Source organism: Rhinatrema bivittatum, chromosome 14 (assembly GCF_901001135.1).
Source record: "Rhinatrema bivittatum chromosome 14, aRhiBiv1.1, whole genome shotgun sequence".
Taxonomy (NCBI): Eukaryota; Metazoa; Chordata; class Amphibia; order Gymnophiona; family Rhinatrematidae; genus Rhinatrema; species Rhinatrema bivittatum.
The window spans coordinates 16,224,962-16,242,710 of NC_042628.1; the positions used below are offsets into that span (position 1 = coordinate 16,224,962).

General features: G+C 45.5%; 1 long non-coding RNA gene across 1 annotated transcript; it reads right to left on the minus strand.

The window, feature by feature from the left end:
* Positions 1-2,274: 2,274 nt before the first annotated feature.
* On the minus strand, positions 2,275-13,048 carry LOC115076161. Its single transcript, XR_003852695.1, has 3 exons — positions 12,795-13,048; positions 6,459-6,737; positions 2,275-3,209 (listed from the first exon to the last, which is right to left on the minus strand). It is a non-coding gene; the product is annotated as an uncharacterized LOC115076161 (long non-coding RNA).
* Positions 13,049-17,749: the final 4,701 nt, after the last annotated feature.

The following is a 17,749-nucleotide window of genomic DNA, read 5'->3' on the forward strand; positions in this document are numbered from 1 at the left end:
TTTGCCCACCTTTCTTATACAGCACTCACAGTGGCCTCTTAGATTTTGGTATCTCATATATTGTCATGATGATGATGATGATCATCATCATCACCTTGATTTGTATAGCACATACCAGATGTATGCAGCACTGTTCAGAGTCACAGTAATGGACAGGCCTTGTATTTGGAGCGTGCAGTCTGGTCAGAAAAGGATGCACAACGAAAGTCAAATGTAAGGCTTTAATTTAAGTCAGCAATACCTTGACTGTGAAGATTTAAGGTAGGTGGGATTAAGCTGATGAGAGGCAACTTTTAAATTGAGTGTCATCACATGCAAGAATCTTTTGGAAAAAGCAGAATATACATTTTTAAATAAATAAAACAATACTTCAGAACTGGAAATGATTTAAGGAGAACTCTGTTTTTAATGTATAATGTGAAGTAGGCATAGAATATCTATCAGCCCCAGTTCTGTCTGAGAACCTGAGAAATGCCCTCCCCGGTGTAGAGCCCAGACTGATAAAGCTGTTACAGGAGCTGGAAAAATGGGGGTTCTGGCAGTGGTGATTTTCTGCCAGGTCACGAACCCAGAAATTTCTTTACTATCCCCCCTTCTCTATTAGGAAACAGTGGAGGTTGCTGCTGGACTTGACCCAGTACCTCTTTTATTTAGAAAATGTCCACTGGTTTCAGATATTTACAGCAGCCTCGAAAAGATGAGTTTTCAGGCTGGATTCGAATCTCGTAAGAGAGGGAGCCTGGCGCACACATTTGGTGCAGCCAGCTGGAGGGCGCAGGGACAAGACTTTGGATAGGGTGCAGATAAGAAGAGCATCTTGCCCAACGAGCAAAGTTTGGGAAGAAGAGCGTGTGGGGAAATAAAATGAGAGGTAACGAGGAGCTGCAGGGTGAATGCACTTATAGGAAAACCCAAGTCGTCCGTCCAGTTTACTTTGCCCATCGTTAATGTTTCCGTTTCCTTCCTGATGTGCCTGCCCTGCCTATGGAAAAGTGGCAGCCTTTTGATCCAGTCCTCAAAAAATGTCATCATGCTAAAAACAATCAGTCTTTACCCATTCCCTAGAAATCTCTTTATATGAGAGTCCCAAGGAATAGAGGCTGGCAAAGCACAGCTTCCTTATGGCAAAAATCGAATCCTGATTTAGAGTCCATGGAAGTTATTCATTTGGAGGGGTTTTAAAATTATTCAAGTGCTCCAGAACAAGTGTCCTTTTTACCATAGGTAGGGAGGTTTGGAAGAGAGATTCACATTGATTTTCGGGCTCGTGTCCTGCATCTAACAAATGCACACATTATACAGATATCTGCTTTCTTTGCTGGCTACTTTTTAACCCCTTTATGTATTCTGCATTGGAAAGCATTCTGATTTATCCTTCCCTCCAGGCAAACTCTCTTTTATAATTAAATGCAGCCATTGCAAAAGGCCTACTGAACTGATAGCACAGCAGCCCGGCATAATAAATGTCCGGAGAATGCCCTCTTGTGCGTTTTTCTCACTGCTTCCAGTCTTACTGTCAGAACAGAGAGCACAAAACGCACATCACAGTAATACATGCAAGCCATGGGGCGATGGGCTGCAGTTTATAAGTGTACGGATTGTAGCTCCATTTGCCTCTACTGCTACTACTACTATTACTTATCACTTTTATAGCACTACTAGACATATGCAGCACTGTACAGATGCACATAGCCCAGTCCCTTCACCGTGGAGCTTACGATCCACTCAATTCACACAAACAAGAGATTTCAGGAAGTGTCTTCATTATAGAAAATATGGTGAAATGCAATAAGACTACGATCAGGGACAGTCAGAGTTTAAGAGCAGCCTCAAGAAGCCGGGGTTTTAAGGGGGCCTTGATATGGCCGGCCAGCGCTGATATTCAGCATTATCAAATATAGGGGGTCATTTTGTAAAGCTTATCGCATGCGAAAAGTCCCTTTTCACGTGCAATAATTTGCTAGGGGCAGAGTCGGGGCGGACTCCGCAATGTCTTCGTTGGCGGCGATAAGGTAAGCCACCTTATCGTAGCCAGTAGCGCACCCAATATCGCCACCTTTCACGGTGGCGCTATTGGGTGCGAAAGCCGGCAGCGATAACACCGCGGTGGTGCGATGGCTGCCGGCTTTCGCAGGCCCGCCCCCCCCCCGTTTTCGCTGGATTCACCATTCTGCGGTAGAATGGTGAATCCAGGTCCAAGTTATCTGGATAAGTCCGACTGTGGTGGAGACCAGGGATTAAGTTATTTTCAGATATGTTCCGCCGAATATTTGAGTAAAGTTATCTGGGTATCCTTACCCAGATAACGTTCCTGCTCCCTAGCTTATTCAGTATGGTCCTCTGTATGCCCTAGTGCAGTGTTTCCCAACCCTCTCCCGAAGGGACACCTGACCAGTCAGGTTTTCAGGGCAGCCACAATGAAGGTGGATGAGAGAGAGACCCAGGGTGCAAATCTCTCTCATGAATATTCATGGTGGCAATCCTGAAAACCCGGCTGGCTGGGTGTGCCTGTAGAAGAGGGTTGGGAGACACTGGTTTATGTAACGCCTCTCTCTGCAGTGGAGGGTAAAAGCTATTGCCTCCATCAGCATCGGATTCCCATGCCAGGGCACTAGCCAAGGCACCCTGCTGTATGCACACTGGTTTTGTGCACAAAACCCCTTCCTGCATTGGGCATAAAAACTGAGCTCAAATAAAGTGCAGGTGAAAATGTGCTGAGTGCCCTGTGGGGAGTCTTTATAATCCTCCAGAGTCAGGGCTGCTCCAACCAATTGATCCATTTGTGCTTTTTCTGTACATGAGGTGGGCATAAGGTTAAGGTTGGAACCATGACCTAATTTGGTTTTGGGTTTTTTTTAATAGATCAGCAGCGCGGCATCAGGCATTCCAAAATCAGAGCAAGTACAGAGACTTCTTTTAACTTTCTCCATGTCACTGCTGAAGGTTTCTAACATTCCTGAGATGCAGGTGGCACTTTCAATTCCCTGCCAACTTTTCAGTAACCAAACTCTGCCGGGTAATTAAGTGATTTCAGTCAGAAATGGATCGTTATTCCCATTCTGCCACTTGCATGCGTCTAGCATGCTGCAGAGCGTGGTTTGCAGATGGATACTGAGACCAGGAACTGTTACAATCTCTCTTTTTCTAAGTAGATTCCATCAGCAAAGCCATGTGTGCAGGGCACGTACTCCAGCAATCTGCCAATCAAGCTGTGAACAAGATGTGGGAGGAAACATATGAGAGAGCAAGACATAGTTAAAAATAAATCCAAAATGACATCTTCATTGCTGCCTAATCCTACAAGTAGCATCTTAACATCTAAAGAGGTTTACTGTATTTTTTTGTATTGTACTGAATTTCTATATCGACTCCACTGTTCTCTGGCTTTTCTATTGAGAGCTGACCATGCTTCTGGCTGCTGGAATCCTTCCTGAGCTCATGAGTACTGTGGATAGGGGAAACTGCACCTGGAGACCAAGCAAACCCATTTTGTTTTCACTTTGATCTACAGATTTTCTGTATCTGAGAATCAATCATATAGATTAACACGAAGATCCTGCAACAACCACAGACCACAGTGCAGACTTACAGACTACAGACAGTCCGTGAACACTGATTTCCTTATTAGCTCCTATTTTGGTGCAGAACTTCATTGACTGGTAATTTTAGCTACAGAAGGGAGACTGTTCCATGCTGGGAGAGCACAGAATACAGAAACACTCAATCTAACAATAATTAAACATAAATGTGATACTCACTATATAAAATTTGCTTGGGTTGGATTAGCAGGCACCTGTAAGTGGTAGGTGAGGCACCTATATGACTCATCAGCATCTTTTCTATTGGTTTTGCCAGTCCAGCAGGATTTACGTAAATAGCAAGGGGCAGGGAGAAGAACATGAAGGAGAGAAACACTGATAACTGAACTAAGGTCTTGCCTTTGAAAAGACTTCTCTTTAATGGCCCTTTTTAGAGATGGAAAAAGTAGAAGTGACTCTCCTGCAGTGAGCCTGCTTTTATTTAACGGAATATTCCGGAACTCATCAGGGCTAATCAGGACACTGGCTCAGCAATGGGTCCCGAACATGAGGTTCAAAAGCCTTTCGAGTTCTTCCGTCCCCCAACTTAACAATTAATTCACTTTCCTGTAAATGAAGATAGAGGCCATGTCCAAGAAACGTTTCCAACTGGCTCTAGTCAACGAGCAGATTGAGTAGCTAACGGAGGCGTGGAAACATGTCAAGGATTTTTTTTTTCCCCCTTCCAAATGTCCACAGAAAAACTCATTCTAGAAAAGTGCATTAAACTGAAAGCTTTTGCAAATTTTTTTTTTTTTTATTTAGAAGATCGTTACAGAAGCTCTGTTTGGGATCTCTGAATTCTTTCCATGTGGAAATCAGGAATAGAATGCCACAAAAAGAGAAGAGGTTTCTGAAAAAGATAAAGACCTCATGCGTCTATGCCAGCAGTAAAATGTACTGAGCAGAGAGGGCATTTTTTAAAAGAAGAAGGGGGAGGGGAGATCAATGTGTTGCAAAGGCACTAGGAAGCAATTCTCTGTGGTGCGTCAAACGGCAAAGTTGCATAGGTAATTTCAAACACGCACAAATCACAAGATGTGCACGCAGATTGAGTCTGAACATCGAATGCCTGATACACAGGTGACTGCTGAAAAATGCAGGCATAAATGTATGCATGTTAATGGCATACAGCTTACATACATAACATGAAATTCAAATTACATGCGTGATTAAAGAAAAGAGTGCATGGGGATAACTAGGGGTAACTTGCTGGTGTGGCAGTTGCTGCCCTTAACAAATAACAGTATCAAGGCTAAATGCAACTCCATCATTGCTCTCTGCTTCACCGGCAGTGGGAAAAGGGGGACTGGATTCAGACACCAAACAATGAGGGCCCCGACTTTTATGGTTTGGGGAACAAATAAACATGGGGGTAACTTGCTGATGTGGCTTTTACTACCCTTAATCATTAAGCCCGATACTTTTGCTGCGGCTCCATCATTGCTCTCTGCTTCCATGGCAGGAGTTAGGGAAAATTGGATTCAGACAGCATCCGAGGGCCCTGACGTTTATGGTCTGGGAAACTGACAAGCATGGGGTTAACTGCACAGTGCGGCAGATACTGGCATAAGCTTGCTGGGCAGACTGGGTGGATCATTTGGTCCTTTTCTGTCGTCATTTCTATGTAAATCCATAACATTCCCCACACCTTCCAGAACGTCTCTATTTTATGCAACCACTTTGATGCAAGTTATGAATCCACTTAAGCGCATATGGCTAATGTTACTAAAGTTTATATAAACAAGCCCTGGCGAAGCCTCTGAAAATTTACTCCTGTGTTCAGAAGCGTACCTAGAGTATTTGGCACCTGGGGTGGATACTTCTTTGGCACCTCCCACCCCCAATATATAATTTTAAAATTTCCTAAACATCAATAAAATATTTCAAAACAGCAGACACATCACATAACACCCAATAATTAAAACTAATAAGGATTTTAAAATCTCATGCTCTCCTTTTCTATCATCCTAAGATTGTTGTATAAGGGCATGCATGCACACACACACACACACATTCACACAATATGCTCCCTCTCTCTCATAAACACACATACACGCTTGGTGAGAGAGACACCCACACTTTTTCTGTACCTCTCTCACACACAGATATACTTCCTCCATCTCTCACTCACACACTTTCTCTGTGTCTCACACACTTCCTCTATTTCTCGCTCTCTCTCTCTCACATGTATACATGCAGACAAAAACTGAACTGGAAAGCACAACCCAGATTCTGTATGAAGTGCAATAGAAAAGCAGAAAATCACTATTCCTCAAAACAATACAATCAAGAAATATAAATCAATCAGAACAGTAAAACCATACTAAAAAAATATACATTTCAAAACAGCTGATGAACAGAATAATTTTAAATTATTAGAAGCTTCTGTACAAATTTTAAAAAATTTCCTAAACAAACATCGAAAAAATATTTCAAAACAGCAGACATCAAATAACACCCAGTAATTAAAACCACTCTCCAGACCTGTCACTCTGAGATTGTTATGAACTGGGAGTACACACACACAGACAAAATATGTTTACACACACATACATGCTTGGTAAGAGACAGAGGGAACTTGAGTGTCTGTGTGTGAAAAAGACAGACACACGTTTCCTCCATCTCTCTCTCTCACACATCCACGCTTCCTCTTTATCTCTCACACAGGATTCCTATCTCACCCATGCATACACACATACATGCTTGCTCTATCTCGCCCCCCACCCCAGGCACCCTCTCACACATACGCAGCCACAGGCACACACACACACACTCACCATCTCATACATACACACACACACACACCCCCAGACACCCTCATACACACACACACACACACACACCCCACACCCTCCCTCCTCATACACTGGTACTTACTCTCACAGGGCCAGTCTCTCCCTTCTTCGGCCGGCGGCGGCACCGCAGGGCCTTTTCTTCAGCTGCTGGCTCCCAAAGCACCGTCGGCAACACTGGGCCTGTTCTTTGCCACCGCACCGGCTCCAGGAAATGCCACTGCAGCTCCTTGCTTTTGCTGGTGGAGGGGGTTTCCCCTGCCCCGTCACTGTTCCGCGTTGCCACAATACCTTCCTGCCAGCAGCAATGGCAACCTTCCCCCTGTTGTCACCCGGGGCAGACCCCCCCTCAGCACACCTCTGCCTGTGTAAAGAGAAACATCCCTCTAGACTGCTGTGGGAACTACAATATACTCAAAAGCTAAGGTACTACATTCTAAAAGCTAGAAAGGGTATTCAACTTTTACAGGACAACACAGAATAATGCAGTGGTTCTCAACCCAGTCCTTGGGTGCATGCAGGCAAATCTATCTCATTCATATTCATTGTGGATATCCTGAAAACCTGACTGGCTAGGTGTGTCCCGAGGATCGGGTTGAGAACCCCTGGAATAATTGGGTAATACCCTTTAAAAAAAAAAATACTGTGCAATTCTTAGACAGCTACAAGAAGAACACCTATTGAGTTCCCATCTGATACCAACACCAATTTGGAGAGCTTCACAGCCGACGTGTACAGAATGGCCACAGGTATTAAACAGGTTGTTAAAGCTACTTTCCTGGAGAAATGACAAAGCAGACAGTACCAATCCCATCGCAGAGGATTTTTTGAAAAGGAAGTCAAAGCCACAGAAAAGTACAATACTGCATTGATCCTGACAGAGAGCAAAACCCAGAAATGCAAAAGCTCCAAATGATTGTCTGAAGACTTTCAGTCTTTGGTGAATCATCAAGAATTGTCTGACACACCACCATACTGCCATGAGTTTCTTTCATCACGCTCACTTTACCAAGCTAATTGACAGATTTCGTTGCATCCTATTATGGGGCATCCTGTAGGAGTTTAGCTGTTCCTTTAACCCTGCCAAAAAGTTTGATTAACAACTCAGATGGGTTCCTCGTTATTAATGGTGAGAACTGGAGTTGCTACAAAATTCACAAGTGTCTGACTACTGATCTTTTAGATATGAGAGCAGACTGGAAGCTAAATTTTATATCACATGGCAATGGGCTGTAAGATTGAGAGATGGAACATTTAACCAAGCCTTGTAGACTAGACAACGTCCTTCTATTAATGTGGCACCAGGCAAAATATATCAGCTGAAATCACGCTTATTCCTGTGGCACCTATAATAAGTGGGAATAAGACTGAAGGTTACAGTTTATTAATTTAATGGCGCAAGACCACCAAACAAAATACCATATCCTGGAGCCAATATGCCTTGAATTAATATGTCAATTTGCATAAATACTGTATAGCATGGATTGCACTTCTGAAAATGTCTGTAAGGATATATCCTTCCTATAGTGCCACTGGAAATAGAAATATGCCCTGGAAATATTTATATGCATTCTTCTCATGTCAAGTAAGTGCTATTAGCCTTTTCAAAGGAATGTGACAGTATCCGAGTGGCAAAGACTGAGGGGAAAGCTGGAGATCGGCCAGGGCCTCAGGCATTGCACCAGGAGTCAAGCTGGGCAGACTAGAGGGCTCTAATGGTCCTTATTTGCCATCATATTTTATGACAATAGCAGGGACATAGTTGGGAGGTGGCAGTGCTGCAAACAACCCACCCTTCTCTCCCTCAGGAGTGGAGGCAAGGGGAGAAGTAATCAGTCCAAACCAAAGGGCGGAGAAAGGAAGATCAACCTAACAATACTGCAGGCCACGGTTGGAACCAGCAGCCTACAACTCCCTAGGAACCAAGCAGAATTGACCAGCAGGTTGCTGGTGGCCAACTCCTGTCAAGGCCTTGGGATCCCAGGACGCCAGATGTTTGGGCAACAGCCTGCGGGCAGAAATAGTGCAAATAATCAAGCTTTGCAGTTTGTTGCGAGAGGTCGTGGTCAAGGTGACAAGCATAGCGGGATTTAAGAGAAGTTTGCATAAGTTAATGGAGGAAAAGCCATTGCTTATTCTTGGCAGTGAGCTTTTAAATAGATCTAGTCCCACTGTCGCTCCGTGTGACCTTGGGCAAGTCACTTTACCCTCCATTGCCTCAGGTACAAACTTAGGGGGTCGTTTATCAGTGCTATATGGCATTTTCGCAAGCGTTGACACATGCGAAAGAACCATAACCCATGGTGCGATGCAAATGAGAAAAAAATAAGAGGAGTTTGGGACATGTGGCCTAGACTCACAGTTTTGCAAAGCCATATTGCATGGCTTTAACTACACCTTTGTCATTGCCCTTCTACAGAGAGAGAGAGAGAGAGAGAGACCATGATGGCCTCCTCCTAGGTAGGTATTTATATCTCTATGGGAAGCCCACCTAGCAACTCAAGGTGAGGTTTACGTATTAGTGTAGGGGTTAGGGGCCACTTTGACATTCAAAGTGAGAAGTATGAACAGCACAGTGCTCTCTTGTGAAGAATTGATGACCTTCGGAGTGAGGAAACTCACCCAAAGATGAGATTTGTGCACTGTTAGACAGTGCACAAATCTCACAAATTCCCATAGAGATATAAATACCTATCTAGTGTGAGGCCCAGATTGCTAGTCTCTCTCTCTCTCATGTTCAGTCCCATTTATTTTCAAAAGTTATGCATGTAAATACTGTGTTATGTGCAGAAAATGTAAGTTTCTGCACATGTAAGTTGTGCTTGTATGAATTAAGCAAATTGTATAAAAAATGTATGCACACAAATCCTTGAAAATGACTTGAATAAATGCACAAGTCAAAAGTGTTGAGATACCATGTTTTAGTTTAAGATATCCAATAACCTGATAAACGTGTTCTGAGATCAGAGCTCTTCTAGCAGTTTCTATGGGCAAATGGCCACTTGCTATTCATTTAGGGGACGATGCAGTAAAATGCACACTGAAAACGGGCGCTAGCATGGAGCACTCATCTCAAGATGCGCGCAGCCACAACACCATGAGCGCTCAAAGCAATATTTAAATGAGAGGCAGCATTGGAAAGGGTGCACTAAGGGAGAATGGTTCATCCCTAGTGCTCGATAGTTTATTGCACTGGGCGCCCGCTTCTTATAATTCACTTCAGTAACCTCAGCAAAATATTGCTATGGACGTCCAAATCATGAGGTCCTATGAAAAGCGGGTTTCTTTTAATCAAGTCAAAAATCTACATTTATTTTTCTCCACCGCAAGCGGCAAATGAAAGTGTCCCAACGATGCTAAAGAGGAGGATGCACATCGCAACACAGAAAATCCTAATTTTTATTTTTTTTTCCACCTCTGAGGCTGGAGTTAAATCTGCCGCATTAAAAAAAAAGTGCGTGTTGAGCGCCCAGCACTTTCCTGCATGGGGGCGGTGATCACTAATGTCCTCATTTACATGCACTTTACACCTGACGGGCGCTATCAGGTACACATTTGTTGGGGGCGCACATTTTGGGATGCGCTAATCTCCTTACTGCGTCGGTCACTAGTCTAACACGTCCAAAACGCGCGCCCAACCAGGCGTAAACCCGTGCGCTGGATAATCCCTGGATAATCCTGAGACTGTCCAGATAAGTGCAAACTCTGCGGATACTTTTTACCCCTCAGATTTCACGCCGATATTAAAAGTGAAAGCCCGTGCGGATTTCCCGCCCTCCAATCCTGCTCAGACCTCGATAGGCCCCACCCCCCACCCCTCTCGCTGCTGCCACCATTGCCTTCTCCCCGCTGGACCTCAGCTCCAGAGGTCATCCTCACAGCACACAGTGAGTGCGAGGCCTAAGCCTGAGCTCACAGGCCCTGCCCGCTCTGGGCCTCTCTGCAGGGGGGGGGAGGTGCATGCTTAGCCCCGCCCCCCCCCCCCTCTTCTTGGAGGATCGCCGCTGACGTCTGAGGTCTCTGCGCATATCTTGGAGGTTTTGCAGGGGATGGACAAGGCACTGGCACTAACACTGAACCAGTGCCTGGCAGGCAGCGGCCGACCACATCCGTGCCTGCAGGCTGCCAGGCTTTCAGGAGGGCCTTTTTTTTTTTTTAGCTTTATGTATAAATATGAAGCAGTGCTAGGGTAAAAAAAACCAAACATGTTTTCGATAAAGCAATTGGCAATGAAAGCAAACAAAATCATCCAATTTTTGCCAAAATGATTTTAAAAAATTTGAATTAGCATAAAAGCTGAGCTACATTTCAACCCTTAAAGTGCTCCTTTTGTAATATTTATTCAGATACAGATACATTTCGATCTGCTCTTTTAGGCTTCTTCCTGCTCGGTCAGACTCGTCCCAGCCCAGGGCTAGGACCCTTCATCCATTCCATCACAGGGATTTCCTCCATCCCTTGCCTGCCTCTGTAACTCAGCCGTCACAGGGCAGTCCTGGGGAGGGGCCACTGACCATGGCATTCAAGAGACCCCCTCTGGTATGCCTGCACTTTGCTTCCCACGGCTTAGATGAAGATGCCATCGTCAAGCCCCCTCCCCCCAACACCCCCCCATTTTAATGATAATACAACTCCACAACAATTTGCTTGAAGCTTAAGAAACACCAACCGAGGACATACTTTGTTTTCTCCGATATTCCTGTTTAAAAACTCCTCTGGTGACTCACTCGTTCAGCCCACATGCCAGCCCTCGCCAGCCTACCAGCAGAGCCTGACTCAGAGCTCGGGAGTCAGTAATGCAAACTGTTCACACATTAGAACCCATGGCAGTATTGACAGGGTCCCAAAGTTAAGTGTTGGGAGACGTTTTTTTCTTCGCATTTTATAAAAATTCTATTTTTGCACTGCAACTTTCAGGACATTGTGTGGGCAAGGGAGGCAGGAAGGCACTGATTCGTGCTTCGGGGTGTGGCATCTCCTGGCTGCTGTCTCTTGGAGGGGGTGCCGGACTTTCTAATAAACCCTTTTCGCCACTTAGTTTGATCAACTGGTTCTAAGCAGTTTATGAGTATTTTGAAGTAAATAAATAAATTATTCTCCAGACTACCAGAAGCCAGCTTCAGTCTAACTATGCTGCGGTCAGTGTTATCGCATTACTATTATTAGGATAATTTATATGCAGTGATTATTATGTTTCTTGAGGCCTTCAAAGCAACCTCACAGCGTACAGGAGAAGGTTAAACAGCTCACTGTGATCATCTAGTTGGAAGTGAATGTGTTATATAAAGTGAAGGCTATTTAGCGTAACTGCGGGTCTGTTTCCTGGGGCAATCCTGCGGGTAGTTGTCCATCTTCAACAGCTGGCACCGAAATTCTTTGCAATCATTATAAGAAACCAAAAGCTGCTAGAATTCCATGCACCCTGAGAGAGGGGCCTTCCAGACAGGGCAGTGCGGTGCGGCAAAGCTCGCACTCTTGAGCTGTACCTGTTCTGTGGATAACTCTGGCTTCCACTACTGGCAATGCGACAGCCTTCCCAAGCACTGAACCTGCAATTTCAGTACATTTATTCTCAACTTTTGCTTCCTGTGACCCCTTTCCCTGCAATCTGGTCTGCTTTTCAGAACACCACAATGAATGCATAAGATGCAACTAGTCTAACCCAGCATTTAGCAAGCCTCTCCTGGAGGCACACCTAGTCAGCTGGATTTTCAGGATTGCCACAGTGAATATATGCAATTATGCGTGAAATAAATTTGCATGCACTGGTTCTCCAATGTATGCACATTTATCTCATGCATGTACATTATGGGTATCCTAAACACTGGTGAGGTGCGTCTCCAGGAGAGATTTGGGAAACACTGGTCTAAGAACTAGATTAGTTTGAATATGTCAATTACCATAAAAAACCAGGCCTGTTTGGTGGCTATGAGGAACGTAGCTGAGATTAATGATAGTAAATGCACTTGATTTTATTAAGCTATTCCCGTCACAATTTTGCACTGCAGAGTAGATCAGAAACTCTTTCCCCCTCCCACCCCCGCCTAGAGACTCTGCACCCTGCTACCTTTACCTATCCTCCTCCTCCACTGAATCACATCAGATAGATCATCACAAGCTTCCTTTTTATAGAGCCCAAAAGAAGGGTCAGAAACAATAGAAAAAAAATCTGAATTCATCTAAAACCATGAGAAATACATTTACTTCATAGAGTTTATTAGCACTAGACAATTTATATATATAAAAGGCTTAAGTCGGTCGGTCGGTCAGATAGTCCTGTCTGTGGCCACCAAGTGGCACCCTGAACAGTGCAAAGGCTCAATGTGCAAAGATAATATGCTTTGCAAAGCCCTGTCTCTCAGGCATCCACCAACCATCATGGGCTTGGCGATCAGAGCTGCCCAAAAGGGAAGGCACTTACCTGGGAGGCAAGGAGGCGGAGGTCAGGAGCTGAGCAGGAATCAAGAACTCAGGAACAAGGCCAGGACAGGAACCAGGCAACCAGAGGAGGAGCAATGGACTCACAGAACACAAACACAGGAACTGGAGGCAAGCAGGATTCTGGAGACAGAGCTAGCGAAACAGGAAGATTTATGCAATGGATACAAGGGCAGGAACAAGGGATCACAATGCAAGGCTAGGAAATCAAGGTCAAAAGTGGTAGCACTGCCACAAGGCAGATGCTAAATGCAAAGGTGTGTTAGGCTAGAGCTCTTTATATACAGCTCTCTATTTGGGACACACCCAATACTGGTCCAATCAAAAGTCAGCAGGGGTGCGTCGGACTGTCCCAGGGAACAAGACAAATATACTAAGACAAGTAAGGAAACTAACAGCCTTGCAGCAGATGTGCTGCCCATCAATCCCAGGGTCACAGACTTACAGAGGCTTTTCTCTTAATTTGTTAATAATATTTATCTTTTCTACTTTTGTTTGATTTTGAAAATTTACATCAGTTGTGAACCAGACAACAACAGCAACGCCAGGGTACTTTTCGCTAATCTGCTCTGTCTGCACAGCCCTGTCTCTCAGGCTCCACACACAGACACACACAGACACAGGCTCCCCAGACACACTCATACACGTGCACAGGCTCCTACTCACACACACACACCCACACACACACAGGCTCCCCAGACACACTCATACACGTGCACAGGCTCCTACTCTCACACACACAGACACAGGCTCCCCAGACACACTCATACACATGCACAGGCTCCTACTCACACACAGGCTCTCCAGACACACTCATACACGTGCACAGGTTCCTACTCACACACACACAGACACAGGCTCCCCAGACACACTCATACACGTGCACAGGCTCCTACTCACACACACACACACAGGCTCCCCAGACACACTCATATACGTGCACAGGCTCCTACTCACACACACACAGACACAGGCTCCCCAGACACACTCATACATGTGCACAGGCTTCTACTCACACACACACAAAGGGGCATCTACTTCAGCCACTGTCAGGCCTCTTTTCTCAGCCGCCACAAGATGGGGTCCGTGGCCCTCTTTTTCTTTGGCTGCCATGGGATGGGAACCACGGTGGCCATCCTGCAGGCCTCTTCTGCTGTCATGCAGGCCTGACTGAGTGAACCAGAGCCCTGAGTGGGTGGGGACCATAGCTCACCCACGGCTGCACCACTGTTGTGGATTGTGACCTGGTTAAAAGACAGGAAACAGAGTAAGACTCACTGGTCAGTTTTCTCAGTGGAGGACGGTGAACAGGGATCTGTACTGGAATCGGTGCTCTTCAAATCGTCTTCTATAACAATCGCCGTCTGGCGCTCTCTGCAGTTGGACAATGAGAGACGTCTAATATCGTGTCAATGTAGTTTACGGAGGGGTTCTCCACATTTCTATATGCTTAACTTTCACTTTTGTTCAATTTTAAAATGTATAGCCGTCACGGTCCAGACAAGCCGAGCGAAGCCGGGCAGTTTTCGCTGGGGGTGGTTGTATACCCGGCACTTAGCCGTGCCAGTGGCGCTGCAGGACAGAGAGAGAGAGAGAGAAAAAAAACCACCTGTGCACATGAAAAGCAGGAGCTGCAGTGGAAGGCAAAAGGTCTAACCTGCGCTGAAACCCACTGGGAATTAACTGAGAATACCATTATTTACACATTCCTTTTTTTTTTTTTTTCTCTGTTGGCTCTGGCTTGTTTAATCTGGAAAGCGAACCAGCAGTTTTTTTTCCCTCCTTAAACCCTGTGCTTGCTGACAGTTCCAGTCCTCCCACACCCTTCCTTCTCACCTCCCACAGCCTCCCTCTCACACAGACACGTTTATGTTTCTCTCCCAGATGTCACTTATGAGCAGTTCCCGGTTTATTTCGGTTCCTTTACGTTCCGTATATTATTACAGCTTTCTTACTTTTTTTTAAACCGCAGAAGAGGATGGTCCTGTTGTGCATCACTTGAAGTGAGGGAAAGCCTGTCCTGTTTGTCACAGGGCAGGCGTCCCGCGCATTTCCTGTTTCCCCCGCGTGTTCCTCACGTTTGATCTGCAATTGCTGAAATAGTCCAACCTCATAGAGGTAACAGTTCTACTAGCAGGACTTCCATGAACCACAGTTTCGAGGAGGTCCATATTCAAAAGCATTTAGCCGGTTAACTCAGAAGTTAGCCGGCTAAGTAAATATTTGGGCCCCTATACGGCTAAGCTGGATGTTAGGGGCATTCTGGGGTCATAACTGGGAGGAGTTGAGTTAACCAACTAAATTAACCGACTAACTCTGATATTCAGAGCTAGCCAGATGACATAACTGGCTAAGTCCGGTCAGGCCAAAGAGCTTATATAGAAACATATAGAAACATAGAAGTGACAGCAGAAGAAGACCATACAGTCCATCCAGTTTGCCCAGCAAGCTTTCATAGTTATTTTTCTCATACTTATCTGTTACGCTGACCACTGAGGTCAGGGCCCTTATTGGTAACTTTTTGGTTCTAATTTTCCTTCCACCCCTGCCATTGATGTAGAGAGCAGTGCTGGAGCTGCATAAAAGTGAAGTATCAAGCCTAATTGGTTAGGGGTAGTAACCACCACAATAAGGGGTAGTAACCACCAAAATTACCCAGCCTGTGCAATTTTGTCCTTGTTGGTTGTCTTAATATAAATTCTCTTTTCTTCATCCCCCCCTGCAGTTGAAGCAGTGAGCTGCACTGTATATGTATTCAAAGTGAAGTATTGGTTCGGGGTAGTAACCACCGCAACAAGCAAGCTACTCCCACGCTTATTTGTTTTCCCAGACTATGCAATTCAATCCTAGTTGGTAGTTGCCTGTCTACTCCATCTCCCACTCTCCTCTGTTATCTATAGTTCAATCAGTTTCTTACCCAGTTTTACCCCCTTATGACCCATCCCAGGCTGCTCAGCTTACGTTTGAGCTTCTTGTATGGGACACTGTCAAAGGCCTTATGAAATCTAAGTACACCACATCCAGCTCCTGATCTAAATCTTTGACTGCATAGCCAAAGAATTTGAACAGATTTGTTTGACAAGATCCATTTCCGATGAAACAATGCTACCTTGGATGCTGTAATCCTCTGTGGTGACTCCAGTAATATAATCTACCACCGAGATCAGACTAAGCGGCCTGGGATTAGCAAACTCCTCGCTACACCCACCTGTTATAAAGAAGTATAATGTCTAATGAGCGTCTCTAACCAGGACCGTCCTTGGGGTGCGGAGGGGAGGGGAGGGGAGTGGCGGGGGTTGAATTGGTACAATTGCCCTGTGCTGCCGCAGTAGCCCTGCCCCCCAGTCAGGAGAGCCAGTGGGGAAGGGGATAATGGCGGTGGGAACCGTCCATAATGCTTCTACTGGAAAAAAAATAGCACCAAGGCCAGGGGTTGTTTTGTTGGCGTCCCCCTTCCTTTTAGGGCTTGCATGCTCGCTGGTTGACAAAGGGGGGCAGCGTAGAGCTCCCTCCTCCAGCTTGGCACCCAGGGCTGTCACCCTGCTCGTCCAGCTCTTCTGACAACTTCATGGGCCGCTCCTTTCCAGGTTCGCTGGCTGCTTCCTCAGCCCGATGCTGCTGCGTCTCTCTCTCTCTCTCTCTCCATCTCTCTTTCTCTCTCTCTCTTCCCTGCAGTGCTGTTCTTTGCAGTACTGCACATCCGGCCAGCAATTCCAAATCCACGGCTGTTATCAATCCTGAAAGCTTGCTGCTGCTCCTCCTGCTCGCCCCCCTCCAACCATCAGCTTGAAATGCATTTGGGGGGCCGGCGGGATCTTGCTCTCCCAGCTCCTCCACAGGCCACCACCCTCAAAACGCTGGCTAAGCTGGTGTTGCAGCCGGGGCTGCCACAGCATCCAGAACCCTTGGTCACCCAATGTGAGGGGTGTCCCCGCCTCCGCTCTTTGACTCCAGGTCCTGCTCTGGGTCCCAAACCCAGCCTGTAACCACTCCCTGCCTCCATTTGAAAGCAAGGCTATGACATGAACTCCCCAAAATGTGCCTCAGTTTGTGAACAATAAGTAAACATTGCAAGAAGTCTAGTTATTGCTGAAATGAGCAAACCTCACGGGGAAAGTAATTTGTGATTGTAATTCTGTTGTCAGTTTTAGCATTTATGGGAGATCTAATTAGCGGCAGTTCACTTTTTTTTTTTCCCCCAAACATATGGGTTATTCTTATCCACCACCTCGCACTGCAGCGCTCTGATGAACTGCCTACCTTTTCTTTTCTAAGCCACGGCATGGATTGCTTTCTTCGCATTGCTTGGGAGTATGAATGAGGCATAGGAGGAGGAAAACCCCACAGGGTTTAGAGCTGGAAAGAAATCACACGGGGGGGCAGGCTTTATGCATTTAAAGAAAGATGAACGTCAGGCTCCCACATTATGTTTATTCATTTATGCATTGGTTGGGGACCAGGCTTGTTCTGGATAACGGATTTTCTTTTCCAGATAATGGAAGTTTTCTGACAAAAAGAGTTTTGGCTAAACGGAATGCTACTTGTTAAAGGAAAATAATTGTAAAGCACCTGACGACAATGCTATGTGAATGAAAGAGGCTGTACATATTCCGACCTTTCACCATCACTGAGTCCCTCAGCACTGCTTTTGCACATCTGTACTGGCAGTGACCTTCCCACCCCCCCAGGGCTCAAGCACATCCCCCCTTCTAGGATAAGATTGAGCCCCACTGGACCGGAAGGTCAAACCCAAGTCTCCTGTGTCCCTTTTATTCTTTCATCAATTCATTTCTAGTTTCCAAACCAGTTCCCACAACTTTTAATAAAGAGCATTTATCTTTGCAAACGTCATGAGCCTCTCTTCATTGTGCTTTTAATGGAGGGCATCTATTAATAACAAAAAGTTGCACATTGCACTGACCAACATCAAGATGTGAT